This window comes from Mastomys coucha, unplaced genomic scaffold (assembly GCF_008632895.1).
Source record: "Mastomys coucha isolate ucsf_1 unplaced genomic scaffold, UCSF_Mcou_1 pScaffold5, whole genome shotgun sequence".
Taxonomy (NCBI): domain Eukaryota; kingdom Metazoa; phylum Chordata; class Mammalia; order Rodentia; family Muridae; genus Mastomys; species Mastomys coucha.
In genome coordinates, this window is record NW_022196911.1 from 107,284,254 (window position 1) to 107,303,858 (window position 19,605).

Consider the following 19,605-nt stretch of genomic DNA (forward strand, 5'->3'; position numbering starts at 1 on the left):
CATATCACCCACATGTACACACACCTTCACACATATACACATGACACAACATACACATCATACACATATATACACACACATACACATGTACATATATACATACAGCCACACCCATGTAACACACACATACACACACACACATACATACATATATACACATATACATTCACATACACACATCACACACACATACACATATAAAACATACATACCACATGTGTATGTGTACTGACCATTAATTAATCGACTTTAATATTTCTTTGAATACTTTAAGTATGTTCTTCTTTTACCTGCATGTATGTATGCATGTATGTATATATGTATGCATGTATATATGTGTGAATACATGTATGCATGTGTACCATGTGCCTGCCTGATGTCCACAGAAGTCAGAAGGGGAGTCAGACTCCCTGAAACTAGAGTCAGAGATGCCTGTAAGATATCATGTGAATACAGGGAAAGAAACCCTGACCCTCTGGAAGAGCAAGTGCTCTTAACTCCTAAGCCATCTCTCCAGATACAGACATGTGTTTTTATTTTATGTATATGAGTGCTTTGCCTACACGTGTGTAGGTGTACCATGTATGTGCCTAGTGAGCAAAGAGGTCAGAGGAAGCCACCAGTTCTGGAAGTCCTGCTGGTGAGCTGCTATGTCGGTACAGGAAACCAAATCTGAGGTCTGCAAAAGTGTCTCTCCAGACCTTTATTAACTTGTTTGTAATGCAAGATCTCTTTCTCTCTCTTTTTTTTTAGCTCAGGCTGTCCCTCAGACTCATAATTCTTCCATCTCCCAAGTACAGGGTTACAGGTATGAACCACCATAGCCCACTCAGTCTTGAGTCTTTGTGACTAGGAAAGGTTCACCCACAAGAGCAGAACGTCTGCCTGCAGAAGAAATCAATACCAAAATGAGGCTGTATATTCTGAATGTGTGCGGGAGGAAGCTTTCTTCTTGCCACTTTCCTCAGGATACTTGATGACATCATCCACATTGAATTGTGTTTTCCCATTGTGTTCAGATGCTTTGGCTTAACTCCAAAGGGTGTCCAGAGGCAAGGAGTCCTGCCTCTCATCCAGTCACTGGGTGGGTTAAGCTCACATGTGAAAACACTGTCCATAAAAAAGGCACCAGTGGATTAGCTATCCGTGATATAGCTGCCTGGGGTCTGGACATCCTTTGGCCTCTCTTGCCACTCTTTAGATTTTTAATGATTTGATCCATTCAGAGTTTGTGAGCTGATAGTTACTCAATGTATATGTGCACACTGGTGTCGTAGATGCATCTCATGTAAGCTGAAATATCTTGCCACAACCTGGTACCCAGAGATATAAGAACAGAATAGAATCTGTTTAATTCTAGGAACCAGGTTCAGTCCTTATACACAAACGTGTCAGCATTGATCTCTTTGTGTCATTTTGTCTAGTTATAGTGAACTGGATTGCAATCATAGTTTTTTTGGCACACTTTTTAATAAAACTACTTCATTTGGTTTGTAGGTAGTTAATTGCCAACATAGAAAAATATAAATACATATGAAAAAATACATATCAGTCTGAGACTAGCTTAATTTGCTTAATATGATTATCTCTAGTTGGATCCATTTTCTGGTAGTGCATAAGTTTAACCCTAACTCTTGGGAGGCAGAGCAGATGCATTTTTCCTGGTCTATATAGTGAATTCAAGCACAGCCAGGGTTACATAGAGACCCAAATGACCCAAACAAAAACAATAGCAGTAACAGAAAATTAAAAGGTAGCAGTCTCATCAGGGAGTGTTATCAGTGCTAGATTTATCTCTGTATCATACCCCAGAAATGGAACTATGAATTCCGTGCTGATTTCTGAGCAGTCCATTGTAAAGTTCGTCCATAGGTATTGGCTTCACTTGTGTTCTGTCCAACAACAGAGGAAAGAGAGGAGTAAATAAAATGCTGCATGTGTGCACTGTGGAATTTTTGTGGCCATAAAAAAGAATATCTTTTTGTAGGAAAATGGATCCAACTAGAGATAATCATATTAAGTAAATTAAGCTAGTCTCAGACTGATATGTATTTTTTCATATGTGCTTTCCAAGCTTTATATGCATACATAAAATCTCTCTGACTGTCTCTCTCTGTCTTTGTCTGTCTCTCTGTCTCTCTCTGTGTCTCTGTTTCTGTCTCTCTCTCTTTCTGTCACACACACACACACACACACACACACACACAAAATAAAACTGTCTAGGGCAACAAAAAAGAGCTGAAGAAAGCAAGAAGCAGGGAGAAAAAGGATGATGGATGGTAATTTAGGGGATTTTCCATCTATGCTGTGTCTGAGTACAATCCCCTTTCCCTGCCGTGAAACACAGTACATGTACAGCAAACAAAAAATGAGTGCTTTGTAACTTCAAAACAATCATTTATTGACACTTGCATTGAATGATTATCACTAGGAAGCCAGAGTAAGTGGCTAGACACTGAAACCATGAGAGAGGAACTGAAGATGTGCTGGAGGCAGTGTCCCTAAAAGAGGAAACACGCAACTATGAATTTTGATTGGCATCACCAATGATCTCTGCAGGGCTGTACCATACTGCTAGTTTGTACTTTTTGACATCCTGGCCATCATTGCTTATACGGTGATATTTGATTAGTGCTATTATATATAACTGAGAGTAAAATCTGCTCTGGGAAAAAGAGAAGAGCAACAGGCCACAGAGAAGCAAGGCCAAAGGCTTCAGTGTGTTGCTTCCATGCGAGTTAGTCTTCATGGAGGACCTTCTCAGGATGGGAGGTGGAGACCTGCCTTGTACAGTGGAGTCAGCAGACCCATATTCTTGCCATGTTTTTGCAGCTCTGGAAGAGAGAGCTGAGATCCAAATGGAAATCTCAGAGGCTTAGAGGGTGATCGAGTCAACTTCATAGTTCTTGACTTTCAAAAGATTTTAGTGCCATTTAGACAAATATGAATGAATAAAAGCACAAATATTTCCTTAGCCTGCTATGTGTCCTTTAAAAAATGTTTGTGGATGTGAGAGCTGGCATAGGAACCTTCATAAGCAGCTGGAGACCTGCCATGGAGGGCTGGTTTCTAATTATGTGTGTGTATGGTCTTACACATACTAGGCAAGTACCCTCCCTTGAGCTTTGCCTCAACCCTTAATTTTTTTTCTTTTCAATTAAGGTCTCCACTTTGCTCCTTTAAAGAAAGTTACAAAGAGAGATGCAGGAGCCAAAAATGCTAGTGACGTGTTGCATCTCAGAAACAGCCACATCAAAATAGTGTTTCTTCCTCTGCTCCTAAATTATATAAATGAAAACAACAACAACAAACAAGAAATAAACTCAATGTATTTTTCAGTTATATTTTGAGCCTCAAGAGAACTTCCAGACAAGTTATTAAATGAATTTCTTGCAAATAATATTTATCCCACATTCATGTAAAATGGCATTTTGGCTAAGTGAGAACAAAATCAAATTTTATTTCCAAGAAAAATACTTGGTTCATCTCTGTCCTTCCCCAGGTAACCTCAAACCAAAGGCGATTGGAGGGGAGGCACATAGACCGTAGGTAGAAGTGTTGTAACTAATCTTTAAGGCTGTCAGTAGCTTAATGTTTCTGAAGTTTTCAAAACACACCAGGATTTGTTCACCAGACTGCTGTGTTGTGTAAATTCTTGGTGAAAAAAAAAAGTTTTGATTGACATGCTGAAAATGCATTAATTCGAGCCAAGTATCACACAAATTTTCATAGGTACAGTGCCGGCTGAATGAATTAGACTTAGGCATTCAAGTTTAAATTCCTAAGCTGCTTTTTGCTCACCAATTTGCATTCGAGGTCTTTATCTGATCATTGGCTTCAGGAAACACAATGCCAGTGTGAAGAGCCTCCCAGGTACATGAATGGGTGTTCTATACAAACCCAATTCCATTTCTAATTATTTTCCTCTTACAGTTTATCTATGTATGGCCATAACTTCATTAGGTAGGAAAGCAGAGTTAACCACGTAGGCATGATGTTAAGAGGTACCCTGGAGTCTTAGATGCTGGGAGTGTCTCAAGCGGAGCTCCCTTTCTCTCACCTGGTGTTCTATCCTCAGTTACTGTGGTCCTGTTCTCCCATAAAGGTCTGCTTTTTGAGAGGGTTGTTTGAACAGAACATCTCCGTTAGACCAAGGTGAAGTTCCTTAGAGGCAAAAAGAATTGTACCAATCCTTAGTCCAAATCATCACAGATGCAGTTGAATATTGATTAAGTTGAATACATGAAACCATTTCTGTGGTTCTTAACACCCTTGTAGGCATAGGTACGTTTGGCCATTACATAGACACTTAAGAGAAAGTTGTAGCCCTTTACGTGCAGGCATAATTCCAAAGTGCCTGCATCAAGTCTTACCCTAACACTCTAGGTACCAAGATAATGAATATTCTAGCCTGAGAAACACTGGGACCAAGACACATATCACTTGCCTTTCTCAGGAAAATAGCTCTATTGCCACTTCATGCAGACATTCATGAATAATGAATTCAGACCTTCGAAATCAGGTCAGGCTGGGTTAATCTACAGCACTACCATGGGACTAAAACTATGATGAGAAGATGAAGCATAGAAAATGAGATTCATGGAAATTCAAGAGTCTGTCAAATGCATTTTAGTCTTACCATCTACCTAAACCATCTGTGAACTATTCAGGGGCCATGCTTCCCACCTAAGGAGGTTTGAGAATGCACACAGTGATAGAAAGCTAATCCCAACTGCCAACAGTATGCAGCACACAGAGTCCTTAAGAGACTATGTATCTGGATCATCCAGGAAAAGTATCTTATCTCATAGTTTAAGGCCTCTCAATTTTCTGTATCCACAGGAGAAATGGAATTTAGCCAACAAACGATAACAGTTGCTTAATTTTCTTCCCCAATAAAGATGTCCTGACTTTTCATTTTGACAACTTAAAACAGAAATTGAATCATTTAAAGGTCAGAGAAGTTGTAGACACTATCCAGGGAGTTCCTGGTCCACAAGCATAACACATCTGTGAGTTCACTGATTCCCGGCAGATGCAGCAGACTAATAAATAGCCTTCCTGTTGCCAAAGAGGACAGTTCGCAGGCCCTCCTCACAAGCGAGAAAATAGTTACAGAGACACATGAGTTTGGTTTCTGTTGGGATACCATTAATACTGAACTGAGAAGGTCAAAGGTGGTGGCCACATGTGCTTCCCATAAGTTACGTTTGTTTGGGAATGCACTCTTTAGGTCTAATCAAAGCAGCTTTCAAATAAAACTGTCTGGAATCTATTATGGGTCAGTCATAGGCAACCTGGTGTTGGAACCACAGTGAAGAATGCCTTTTTTACTCTTGGGGATGGGGGGAGTGAGTGCTGGGTACCACATGATTTCTATTCTTAGCAATCCTAGGACTTCTGGACTGTTCTGTCCCATCTTCCTGAAGTAACCTGAAGGTCAAGACAATTAGATGTGAAAGGGGACTTTTAAACAAGGTTTTGAAAGTTGTCCATCTAAACATTCACCACAGGTATGCTCGCACTAATGGTACCAATGCTCATCACATAAAAAAACCTACACTGGAAGATGATGATGTTCTGCAAAAGATGACCTTGATTTATGTTGTTTGACTCATTGGAAGTAATTGTAGCTGTTGAACCTGTACTAAGTTCCACGTCCTTCGAGAACAGTTTCCATAGCACAGCTTCATTTTCTACTCAGAATGGCCAAGAGTCCCTAAGGGTGCAGGTGAGTAAGCACCAGCTTATAAAGGTCAATGCAAAGTCCAAAAAGCGAACAGACAATTAAACAAATTCAATTCTGGACATCCTAACCTAGTCTAAAAATGCCAAGGCTTCCCCAGGAACCCTAAAACATTTTAACTCAAATTCTTATCTTTCCATAGCTAATCTCAGTAAAAAAAAAAAAAAAAAAGAGAAAAACTTAAAACTTTGAAGAGATCAGAGTCCTAAGGGTATACCAGAATCACTTGGTACCATCATAGCACAAGGATAGAGCTAAAACAACCCCAGAATTTGTAAGTGCGTGTACTCCTCTGGGAATTTAAAGGCAATTTGTTAGAGGACCACACATTCAAACACACTGCAATGCCATCCTACATGTGGGTTTGTACAAGAATAGCGTGCATTAAGAGACATTCATTAAGAATCGGCTAATTTCGACTATATAGACAAATGCACATCTTAATAACTGAGAGTGGCATTTATCCACTTCTCATTCTTTGGAGCATCAGAGTCTGTCCTCATAGACGATGAGGTTGTCCAGTTATCCAAAGGCTTTTAATGGTATTTATTAAGTGTATTAAGAATAAGTTTTGAACATTTTATTTCCTAAGATAAGAGATTCTGAAAACAGACTTGACTCTATTGAGTCAAGAATTAGAGCAGTTTAATAGGCTCTGGAGTGGGGGAAGGCAGGAACATTGGTACTAAAGCAGACATGTGCACTTCCATGACTCCTTAGAACCAATGCCACGTTTATGCTGCCCTGCTATGTTACCAACAGCTTCCACGGGTTCCCCAGTTGTTCTCAGTGGCTAGATCACATCAACTCCCTCTTCCCCCAACCTCTGGTGTTTCAAAGGAGATCTGGTTTTACTTAGAGGAATTAAATGTCACTATATTTGTTTCTGCGAATTGTTCCAGCAAAAATTACCGCATCGATGTCTGACTTTAGATGTCTGTAAGGCCGTCTGCTTCTCTGAGCTATTTATAGCTTCCTTTTTAAAAAGGTCTAATAAAGGCTTGTAGATTGCTATTGGTTTATTTTTTTTTCTTTTCAGAGCCTTAGAGTTGGCTGGTTTCAAATTTTGAACTGGAAATACCTGGATATCTTTTTGCAAAGGATATGTTTACTTAAAAATTCTCTCTCTCTCTCTCTCTCTCTCTCTCTCTCTCTCTCTCTCTCTCTCTGTGTGTGTGTGTGTGTGTGTGTGTGTGTGAGTGTGTGTATGTGTGTGCATAATGCAACTGTGTGGTATATGCACATGTGTGATAAAGCAGAGTCAAGTGTCTTGATGTAGCTAGCACTCTGCCTTCTTCCACTGAGATGGGGACTCTCTCACTAAATCTAGACCTAGGCTGGTGGCCAGCAAGTCCCAGAAATCGTCTAGTCTACAGTCCCTCCACCACAGTGCTGAAGTCAAAAGTACACTGAGATGTTCCAGGCTGTTTTCACAAGTTCTGGAATCTGAACTTGTGCTCTCCTGCTTGCATAGCAGGCAGCCTACACACTCAGGCATCTCTGTAGCCTCTACTGTAAAATCCAAGATCTGTAAATATACAAATAACAAATATAAGTAAAAAAGAGAATAAATAAGCATACTAAACAGAGTGACAATTTATATTTTCCTGTATATCACAACTGTCCTATGTTTAAATACATTTAAACTTTAAAACTACATTGTACAAACTGTTTCATAATTGTGTTTCTGTTTGGGCCAAATCACAAGTTACATGTTTTCCTGTATCAGTTTTAATGTTTACAGAGTAGATGTGATTTCACTGGCTACCTATACAAACCTATGCTTACCAGATGGTCTGGTAAAACCCAAAAGTCGCTGCACAAAGCTTTTTGTTCTGGTGTGATTTTTGTGCCCATCCGTGATAAACTTTTAGAATGAAAATTTTCAGTAGAATTGTTAGATTAGTCTACATTTCTGTAATTTATATTTGTATTTTTTTAATTTTTAAGAATTAAAATATAATTATATCATTTTCGTCCTTCCCTTTCTTCCTCCAATTCCTCCTAGGTTCCCCTACCTTGTTTCCTCTTAAAGCAACATCCTATAAATTTTAACTATGATAGCTATGTGTGTGTATATGCATACATGTGTACTTATATATGCATATTTATCACATACATGCATATATATGTAGACATGCACATATAATTGGCTACATATATACATACAACCTGATGAGCCCATTTGCTATTCCTTGTGTGTATGTTTCCTGGTCTGAACTCTTGTTACTAGATATCCAAAAGGAGGCTTATCCCTGGAGATGATTTCTACCACTCCAATTGTGTAGATTATTCTCACAAGGAGCTAGCTGTCTTTCAGAAATAGTTCAAATAAATGTATTTACACATGTAAATGTGCACATTTGGATATATTCTATGAAAATTTAATAATTTGTATTGATTCCAGGACTATCCCATTTCTAAAATTCAGTGATCAACCAACTTAAACACCTATTATTTTCCAGTTTTATTTATTTACTTATTTAGAGACATGCTTGATAGAGCACAGGCTGTCTTTAAACTTCATATGTAGCCATGTATGACCTTGAACTTCTGGTTTTTCCGCTGGCCCTGCTCCAGTGGTAGGAAGATACTAGGAATATAGGTGTGTACCACCACACCCATTTTATGAGATGCTGAGTATTGAACCCAGGGCTTCTTGCATGTTGGACAAGAACTCTACCAACAGATCTACAGCACTAGTCCTAGGTAAACACTCTTTAATACCAAGAACAATTTTAATTCCATATTTCTGTAACACAATGTCAGTTCACTATGACACTAAGGCCTATAGCTGTTCCAAGGAAAATTGTGAACAGATTTATTTTTAAATTTGTACATTGATAATTAAAGAGTGACAAATAAGGATCATTGGAATTTGGAATTTGGAAAAAAGTCAGTATTGATAGGGTGTTGATTATATTCTTTGATAAGAAATAATGCCTTTTAAATGTTTGCTCACTCATCCCACCAAGCTATAACTAGTGAGCACATGCATACCATATATTGTATTAGCTATGAGTGATATAGGAATGAAAAGATGAATGAGGTTCTTTCCTCTGGTAGCTTACAGTCTTTTCCATGGTGCATTCTGATCAACAAGTCAATCATATATTAGGTCAACAATTTAATCATGTATTAGAACAGGTTTGGAGACATTTCTATGACAAGCTGAAGACTGAGATTATAGATCTCACAGATTGCATGTCCTTTGTTACAAATACCCTTCATTGCCTGATGTAAGGCAGGGAGACTGTCCTCAGAGCAAAATAATGGAGTCTGTGAAATACAACAGGAAAATTAACACTAGAAAAAGTATTTTCATGTGCCTGTCAACTCAAGAAGGGTAAATGCCTCCCTTCCACCACATATAGAATATGGGAGAATTCCAAAGGTCTATAAATGAGAAATTAGAGTGGGCCATTAGTTGTATTGTTGGTAAGCTCTAAATTTTTTTTCTTGGGCTCAGTGTACATGATTAGTGTATCCCTTTCCTGGGGTAGGAGTTTCCCTTTCCTAATAATGAAACTCTACAGAGAAGAATCCATGACCACTCAGTCTCTTTTGGAAAACCTATCTCTGAACAGATAAAGAGGTTCTATAGAAAGCTTTGTATGGGGTCTCTGTCCCTTAAACTAGTACACTTCAAATTAATCAGCACATTCATGTAGTATATTGGGAGGTAGCACCTCTTGAACTACTGCGGAGTATGTGGGCATACACGATGTCTACACTGTTGCCTGTGTTCCAGTCTGAGGGTCACAGCCCTGTGTTAATGAAAAAGATATAGGGCTGAGAAATGGCCCAGGGAGCAAAAGTTTGCTTTAAAAGCATGAAGAACAGTGTTTATATCCTCAAGCACTCAGAAAAGCCAGAAGTGGCAGTGGGAACGTGGAGCTCCAGCACTAGGGAAAGGGGTATTCAGAGTCAGTTTTCAGAGAGAAACTCTTTAGCCAGTAGCTTCAAGTCCTAAATTCCATGACAGAACTTATCTCAAAACATGGATGGAGGACTGTTTAAGAAGGTATCCCATTGTCAAGGTCTGGCCTTCATCCACACTTACACAGCTGAGGATGCACACACTCACATACACACAAGCATACTCAAATGCACACATACATGCACACACACAACGTCACACATGACACTACAAACACATAGATAAACAACTAAAGATCCAAGAAGGGCTCTTTCTATTGAAGAATAGTGAGAGATAGGTGGAGAAAAAGACACCAGCAGTCTGTGTATAGTAAGGATTATGCAAAATACTCCAATCTCAATGGGAAGATGGGTTCTTAAGCTGACACTGACAGGTTTTGAGTTCACTTTTTTATAAGAGAATAACATGGAATACCAAATAAGGAGACCACCAGGAGGCTTTCATGATGGTCCACTGAAGATTTGGCCCATTGAGGATATGAAGATTTTGAAGAGGGGCAAACAGTGAGAAAACTAATTCCATTAACCAGGACCTGCTGGTAGTTTAAATGCAGCTAAGAAAACTGATTAGACTATGTTCTCGCAAATGAAAAATATTTTCTGCATGTATCAAATTGATTTTCTAAGTGCTTTGATATTGTTCAAGCAACAAAAATTGCCACTGGTTGATATAAAGATGAAAACTAATGAAAAGAATTCAACTATGGGAATCAAAGTATGTTTACAAGGGACTCTCGGCAGAAGCAGATGAACAAGCAAGATGGAATGGCTGAGACTGTCTCCTACAAAGTGGTAGCTCTGGTCTTGAACACTTCAGAGTGTGCTGCCTGACCACTGGCCTCCTGACCCCATGCACTGGCCTAGACTAACAGCTTCAAAATCTTTATGTAATTTCTTTAATTCAATTTCTACTGTGAAATTCTGTTTGGCCGCTCTTATAACAGATGAATCTGCTGCAGAAACATTATAGTGAGTGGGGACTTCCTCGATATTTCTTGATTCCTCTCTCTCTAATCCCTGCCCCTGTCACAGAGTTGTTTCTTACTTCATTGGGTTGTAGAGCTTTTGATGATGGGTTTTTACTCCTCCTGGGAAACAATCACTCTTCCTTAGTTCACATCATCTTTCACATCATAGCTTAATCATCCATCTCTATAGACTAGGTGAGTACTCAATATGATTAGCTATTATAGTATAGATACTTGTTCAGGTTAGAAAATTACAATAAAACCTAAATACCCATGGGGTTAGTGAGTTTTCCATTTTCTATTCATGAAGACCTTTTGAGAAACATCAAGTGCTGTTCTTAAAATTCATATAAATTCAATAAGCTTAAAACATTTGTAAATGATATTTTGCTAACGTGGCAAAGACAAAGATAGATTCAAGTCTTTGATTTTCATGTCCCTATCCTTCACACACTGTTTGGTAGGCTCATATTGCTCTTTCAGACAGTGCCCACAGCAGCAGGAGGTTTTACTTTGGGTCTAAAATGTTCCCTGGGAGAAGAAAAAAAGCCAGAGACATGTTAGAAGGCAGTTGTTATAGAGGCCAGGTGAAATCAGGTGTAAGATAGCAAAAGCCTGTGTTTGGTGGTGAAATGCAGATGAGTTCCTATAATATTGGGTTCCTGTGAGAACCAGCTCTTCAGATTCATGTAGAACAATCAGCCAGAACACCCCTATACATAATGAGAACCTTAACAACCAGATAGTGACTAGGTCTTAGACAAACAAAATAGTGTGGAAAGCCAGGTCTGCCTGGAAGGGATTTTCTACCTGGGGCAAAGAGTATAGAGTACAGAACCAGAATGACAGCTTCTGAGTCAGAACCTTTCTGGTGGCCTGTGTCACACAGAACTTCCCTCTTCGCTGTTGCTTCTTCACAGTGACATGTACTGTTCCTTTCCCCTAGAAGCTAGCAGTAGCAAACATTGTCTGCCATATCACTTTCATAGCTATTTTCTGTGAAACTCACAAACATAAACTTAGTACAAATAGCAGGCTGTTCTTCAATATTCATAAGTGATTGTACCTGGTATATAAAGTGACTTGAGCAGATTCTCAAGGGAAATTTAAAAGTCATAGGATAAATGTTTTCATTACACAACAGAGATTGAAATATGTCTTTTAAAGGGACATCTGATCTTATCACAACTGGCTTCTGCACCTACCTCAGTCCAGATCAAACTAAGGTATAAGCAACCCAGGCTAGGATCCAACTAAGGCAGAGGTGGGCTAACATCCAACCAAGGCAGGTATGGGCTACCATCCAACCAAGACAAAGATGGGATAGCATCCAACCAAGACAAGGATGTGCTAAGATCCGTACAAGACAGGGATGGGCAGACTGGTTATGAAGATAAGACCATGAAAAACCACAAAGATTTGTTTTACCCAAACAGGTATTCTAGACAAAATGTAAGGGCAGGACCACCTTGAGAATTTCTTTTTCTTAAATTGTTTTTATTTATTTACATTTCAAATGTTGCCACCCTTCCCAGTGCCTCCTCTAAGAGTTCTTCTTCTCCCCTCTCCCCTTTGCTTCTGAGAGGGTGCTCTACCCACCACTCACCCCCTACTTCCCCACTTCACTGCCCTCCCTCCCTGGTGCAGCAAGTCTCTACAGGATTAGGCATATCATCTCCCACTGAGGCAAGACAAGGCAGCCCTCTACAACATATGTGCCAGGGGCTGTGGACCAGCCCTTGTATGCTCTTTAGTTGGTGGCTTAGTCTCTGGAAGCTCCCAGGGATCCAGGTTATTTGATACTTTTGTTCTTCCTATGGGGTTGCCATCTTTTTCATCTCCTTCAGTCTTCACCCTTAACTCTTCCATAGGGGTCTCTGACTTCAAAGTTGGCTGTAAGTATCTGCATCTGTCTCAGTCAGCTCCTGGTAGAGCCTCTCAGAGGGCAGCCATGCTAAGCTCCAGTCTGCAAGCACAAAATGGCATCAGTAATAGTGTCAGGGTTTGGTTCCTGCCCACGGGATGGATCCCAAATTAGGCAGATCATTGGATGGCCTTTCCTTCAGTCTCTGCTCTATTTTTGCCCTTGCATTTCTTTTAGACAGAAACAATTCTGGGTCAAAAATTTTGAAGGTAGTTTGGTGACCCTGTCTGTTGAGTTTTCCCAACTTTGGGAGCTCTTCCTTCCTTTTGGTTGTTCTCAGAAAAAGTAACAATAAAATTCTCAAGTTGAGTTGAAAGAGTATGTGCATGTGCCCATATGTGCATACATGTATGTATGCATGCATGTATATATGTATTATAAGGGGAAAAGGACAACCTCCCATATAAGATACTTGTTATAGAAAAGTTTCACCAGCTTCCTGGGCTTTGAAAAGCTAGTGGAAGGACAGAGAAGAAGCTCTGGTGGCATAGTGGTAAAGACAGTGGAACTATCGGTGAATTTACCCAAAATCGTTGTCTGGGAACCACATACAATTTGCTACTGACTTGCCAGAGGGGGATTATTTATTGGAAGAGTGAAAATAAATGTTCTGACATTTTACAGTAGGAACAGAATCCTCCTACAACCCGTATCTAGGCACTGATTACTGCACAGGGACTCTACATGCTGGCTCTACATCCATTATTTCATCCCAAGAGTCACCCAATGACTCAGGGCATATCCTCTCATATCATAAGTGAATACATTAGATTTCAGAACTGTAGCCTATACAAGATGTTCTTGGAGTTGAGGATAGACCTTGAACTGGTCTGTCTCAGAACTTAGGGTTTCCCTGTGATAACCCTCTACTCCCCAATATACACTTAGGCTGTGCAGAGGTCAGACAAAGATATTGTAGATGTCAGCTATCCTGTCCTATCATTCTCTACAAAATTCTCTGCTGCCAACTTGCATCTCCCATGATCCTTCCATCTCTGTCTCATACAGTGGTGGGGTCATAGGCATGCGCACGGACATGCTTAACTTGTTACGTGAGCTCTGGCTCCTGAGCCATCTTTGGTGCTTGTATAGTCATTTCTCATACTCATACTTCAGCTTCAAAAATACCTGTTAGACAATCCCAATTTCCATAACTTGATTTTTAAGTTAGATTATTTGTAATTATATATCATTTTACTTTAATTTTGATTTAAAGACACATTGTCAGTCTAGATGATAAACTGTGATATTTCAGCATGAGTATGGAATCAGTAAAAATCCAATCATCTTTGATGAAATGTTGACATCAAGAAAACTTGTCTCAAAGTTTGTGCTTGTTTATAAAGCAGCAGGGCAGTTGGGTGGATGGGGCAGCTCAATGTGTAAGCATACTCAATGTGCAAGCCTTGTGACCCGAGTTCTATCCATGGGACCTGTACAAAAAGCGAGGGGTGGAAGCAGCAACTGTAATTCCAGCATGCTTGTAGCAAAATGAGAAGTTGAGACAAGAGAATCAGATGAAATTCTAGACAGGAGTCAGAAGCCAAAAGCCCAAGAAATATCTCAAAAGAAGATGGGAAGAAATAACCACCATACTTTACATGCCATAACGTTTGTCTTCTGACCTCAACACTTCATGGCACAATGTGTGCACTTACACTCAGTACACACATGCCCAGGACAAATAACGAAATATGGTTTTAAAAAATGTTTAAAACCTTACAGCAGCATTTAGGGTGAGGAAAGGGTTTAAATTAGGTTGCTCATGTCACAGAAGGACAAACTAGGATGGAAGCAGGACCTCAAGTGAGTCTCTCCACAAGTTCTGTAATGCCACGTTTGCACCTGGCCTACATTCCAGGATGCTTGCTTACTTTTAGCATGTTACTGTCCCCTTTATTGTTCTTACTAGGTAGCATAAGGACATTTTCATACAATTGAAAGCTGCTGGCATACCCTCCACAAACGGCCAGCCTCCCAGGCTCCCAGGCTCCCAGGCTCCCAGGCTCCCAGGCTCCCAGGCTCCCAGGCTCCCAGGCTCCCAGGCTCCCAGGCTCCCAGGCTCCCAGGCTCCCAGGCTCCCAGCCTCCCAGCCTCCCAGCCTCCCAGCCTCCCAGCCTCCCAGCCTCCCAGCCTCCCAGCCTCCCATTCCCACTTCCAGTTCCAGTCCCTTGTGAGTCCTGCGAGCCAGAGGTGAAAGTCTTAGATGAGACTCTGCTGAGAAGGAAACAGGAGTATGAACCAAAATCATCCTCAATGAGGAACTGAGACCGGAGCTGAGGGGATTTGGAGAAAGTGCCTGTTAGGTTCGAGATCAAGCACTGTTGCTGAATGGGGAGCTCTGTCAGAATGTGTCTGCATGCCTTATAAGAGCAGCAGGGACAAAAATGGAGAAGAGACCTAAGGAAAGGAGGTCAAGTGACAGACCCAACCTGGGATCCATCTCATAGGGGTGAGGGACACCAAGGCCTGACACTACTCTACGATGATGTGCTTACAGACAGGAGCCTGGCATGGCTGTCCTCTGAGAGGCCCTACTAGCAGCTGACTGAGACAGATGCAGATACTTACACTCAACCATTGGACTGAGTTAGGGGACCCCTTATGGTTGAATTAGCGGCATGATTGAAGAAGCTGAAAGGGAGAGCTACCCCATAGGAAGACCAGCAAACTCAACTAACCCAGACCCCAGGGAGCTCCCAGAGACTGAGTCACCAGAGACAGGAGCACACTTGGCCTGGTCCCAGCACACATATAGCAGAGGTCTGCCTGGTCTGGTCTCAGTGAGAGAAGATGTGCTTAATCCTTGAGAGCCTTGAAGCTCCAGGGAGGCCTGGCAGAAGGAAGAGCACCATCTCTGAGGCAAGAGGAAGGAGGAGGAATGGAATAAGGAACTGTGGGAGGGGGACTGAGGAGGGAGCAATGACTGGAATGTAAATAAATAATATAATTTAAATAAAAAAGAATTCCAGGTAAGATAAAGGTTTTGAACAAACTAGCAAAAGCCCTCCTTTATTTTGAGGTCAAATTCAACCCCCCCTTCTTCCTTCAACCAGAGCTTGCCCTATCCTCACTACAACCTCTCCCACCCACCAAGTGTCTGGTTCTCTACCCTGCCTTCCCTACTTTGCTTCACAAAAGAGGCTATTTTCAACACAATGAGTTTCCAGTGGAATGAAGCCATCCATTCTCCTCTCTGCCCTACCAACTCTCACATTTCCATCAAAACTTATCTCTTTAATGGTTGCCAGGAGAGTAATTTGATTACTGATGACTTAAGTGTCAACTGCCTCAGATCCATTATACTGGGGAAGAAAGTGTTTGTTAACCCCAGAAGCCAGTGGCTTCATTAACTGGATCTCACCAAAATATTTTAGGACATTTTTGTGGTGTATGATGAATTATGCAAGACAGATAATGAATGTGTTTATGCAAAGAGGGTGGTAGAGGCAAGATTGCATTTTAGCAGCGGTGTGGTACAAGGTGGCCAAGTCTCCTTGTGCTATAAATTCAACCTGCTGGGGAAAACTTATTTTTGAAGACCTGACTGTGAAAGGGGTTTACTTGGCAAGCAGTTAAATATGGGAGGATGTGGCTGAACGGAGGAGAAAAATGTTTTAGTTTTATGTGTGGAGAAACAAGAACAGATATGGGAGTGTTCATGTGTTTTTTCTCAATGTCCCTTGCTATGTCTACTGCCCATTCAAAATGCACTAAATTAGTAAAAGTTGCCCCTGACTTGAATCCATGCAGAACAGAAGTCTTAAAGCAGAGCCCAGTAGTCAAAGGGATTAAAATATATTTTCAGTGTCTATTCAATATAATTAGCATGATATCAGAGAAGTGGCTATCTGGAAGAGGAATGTTCTCCCATTGTCTTCCCTACACCCAGCCACTCTTGGTTATCTCCACAAAACAAAATACGGTGGAGTATCTCTTAGTAGTTTTATAAATACTGTTGGACGGATTTATTTTATTCCATGTATAAGTATATTTCCTGCATATCTGGGTACCATGTGTCAAGAAGCAGATATAGATACAACTGGAGTTAGAGAAGTTGCGAGTCGCTGCACGGTGCTGGGAATGGAAGCAGGGTTCCCTGAAAGAGCAGCCAGTGCTCTTCCCCTCTGATTTATCTTGCCACCCACAACCTTTGGGTGTTTTGATAAAAGCTGATAATATTTTAAGCATCCACCATTCTGACTGAGAATGGACTCCTTTGTTTTAATCCCAGCTATAGAGAGAGTCAGGAAGCCTTTGCTGCCTCTGTTAATCACCACGTGGGCAAACGGGCTTGATTCAGCATCTGGATTTCACATTTATATTCCATCATTTTATAATTGTCTTCCATCTAGCTTTCTTTCTAGAGGGTGACATGCAGGGCGGATGCTGAAGTTGGGAGACTGCAACTTCCTTCTCTGGGTGGAATTTGTGGTGGCAAAATGATTATAAGAACATCGAAGCAATTCAAATTTATTTCTTACACTTATTTGTGTGCCTGTGCATGTGCTGTGTGCTACGTGGAAGTTAGAGAACAACTTGCAGAAGTCAGTATTTCCCCTCTATTCTGTGTATCCCAGGAATCCAGTTAAGTCATCCAGTCTTGGTGGCAAGCATCTTTGAGGCATCCTCTCTAGCAAGCATTATGGCAGTTTCAAAGGCTCAGTCTTCATCCTAAGAAACACATATTAAACACAGAATCCCCATGAACCCACAAGCACACTCCCCTGTGGTTATTGGCAAGCAATTGAAAAAGTTCTCAAGTTAACATAATACACTTACCAGGAGATGAATACATGTTTGTTTTGTTTAGCCATTTTGACAATGGACCCTCCATTAACCCCTTTATTTATTGTGTAGGCTGAGATGAGGGATGCACAAGGCTGAATGAGGCTGGCCCTTCTTTGCTATAATTTATCACTTTAGACGGCAGAGATTTGTTTCAGAACATGTCCCACTGACATATTTAAAGAGACAAAAGTATATAAAGAAAGAATGGAGAGCTCCACAGAATCTGAGTGCCTGTATCTCTGGATACATTGAACTGTGTGGTTGCAATGAGCAACCCTATCAAAGACCTGGAGAATTTGAGGCAGAATTCCCAGTCATAACTTGAATCTCTGACATTCTTAACAGTAGTCAACAACACATTTCCCCCATACTTGAATTTGCTCACTTATAACATGTGTTAATTGCAAATTAATCCACTGATTGTCCTGTTTTGGAAGGTGTTCTTAAGGTGGCTTGTTTAGAGTAGTTCCTAGCACCACTGGAATCCAAATTGGATGCCAAGTGAACACCATTTCAAGTAAAACTCTTTCCCTCCCTCCCTTTTGGCAGCTACACAGTAGCTTTTGATCTGTGACCTTTTTATATATTTTTTTAAACTCTCAGCCCTCCCCTGGTGTTGGGCAGTTCTCCTTAAGAAACTATCTTGGTTGAAAACATTTAACAAGAAAATAATTCTACCTCTGCATCTGTTCTTTAGTTTAAACTCATCTGATTCTTGATATAATTTATCCTAGATTCTTGCCTTCTATAGTCACTGTAGTGGAAAGAATGGGCAATACTAAAGGGCTTCTGTTTTGGAGTCATTAAACATTTAATTAGGCAAATACCTCTGATGACCAATAAACTGATATTACAAAGAATGTTTGGGGAAATATTGTATGCTCTGCATTTCTATAAGCATTTTGGGAGATGTAGGTTTGGTTCATACCTTGAAATTATTGAAACATCTTTCCTGAAACAAAACAAGAACTGCCCAGAGAGAATCTAAAGCCACTCAAAACAGACCTGCAGGATGAGCTGGTGCAGAGAGTGAGGCACAGGCAGAGAGACAGAGAGACAGAGACAAAGAGACAAAGACAGACAGAGGGAGGGAGGGAGGGAGGGAAAGAGAGAGAGAGAGAGAGAGAGAGAGAGAGAGAGAGAGAGAGAGAGAGAGAGAGAGAGGATGCTTTACAGTGCTTTTGGCCATAAGCACAGTCCATCCTTGTGAGTGGTCCCTTACACAAAGAGTTCTTTGTAAAGTGGCTCTGATCCCTGGAGAGAGAGAAAATGATTCTTTCTGGCTGGGAAGATGTTAACTCTTTCTTGTCTTCTGCAGTGGGGAAGGCAGTTGATCGGAAGTGATCAATTCCCTAATGAGTTGTAGAGAGCAGTCTTTTATAATACTCATTTCCATGTGACTGAGATTGGAATGGTACGATCTCATGGCCTGTTTCTGCCTATACCACCTCGCTTCAGTATGGAACAGGTGCATCACATCAACCACATATTCCAATAACTACTGAACCATTAAATGTGCTGATTTTATTACCCCCCCCCAAAAAAGTTGAAGACTATTTTAACAATCACATTTTTAATGTTTACTTTCAGACTTGAGTATTCTTAGACATGGATGCCCCGAAATAAGATCTGTATGCTCTGCTTACCAACTAGTTTTGTCTAGGGAGGGTTTTTCATGCATCAGAGAAAACACTCAGAACTAAGGGGGCAGGATAGGGGACCCTATTGACTGGCAGTGTGCTCCCTTTAAGAGTGAAACGAGCTTAGCAACTTTGGCAACATTTCTGTTTCTATTCAGGAGAAAGAGAAGAGCTGTTAGTGTCAAAAACCAAAAAGCTGGTATGGTGGATGGAGGCTGAGAGACAAAAGCAGAGGCAACTTTACACCTACCCTAGAGCATAGCTGGGAGTGGTTTGAACCCCTCTGGGGTTAAGGAAGCCTTCCCTTTCCAATCGAGGATAAGGGCGGAGCTAGGAGAAAGGGAGTTTAATCTGAAGTAGATGTCAGTATTAGTTCTCTTCTGTTTGGGGAACTAGACAAGAAGACAAACCCAAGTGGGATAAAGAAGAAGCCACAGCGAGGGGCTGCCTACTCCAGGAATCAGGGTAACCATCCCATTTCGTGCCAAAGGTAGAAACTGTTTATTGTTCTGGATTTAGAATTGGAAATCTGGTAACTAAATCCTGCTTCATCCCTGTATATTATAGATTGCTTTGTTTTCTCATGCAAAAAAAAAA

At 40.7% G+C, this 19,605-nt stretch overlaps 1 protein-coding gene and 1 long non-coding RNA gene across 2 annotated transcripts in view; one reads left to right on the forward strand and one right to left on the reverse strand.

The window, feature by feature from the left end:
- Positions 1-19,605, forward strand: part of Kcnj16 (potassium inwardly rectifying channel subfamily J member 16) — a 28,340-nt gene that overhangs the window by 6,839 nt on the left and 1,896 nt on the right. The window lies entirely within an intron of this gene.
- The window catches only part of LOC116077317, a 3,484-nt gene continuing 918 nt past the window's right edge, over positions 17,040-19,605 (reverse strand). The window contains exon 2 of the long non-coding RNA XR_004113206.1: positions 17,040-17,251. This is a non-coding gene — a long non-coding RNA (uncharacterized LOC116077317). The remainder of the gene's footprint in view (positions 17,252-19,605) is intronic.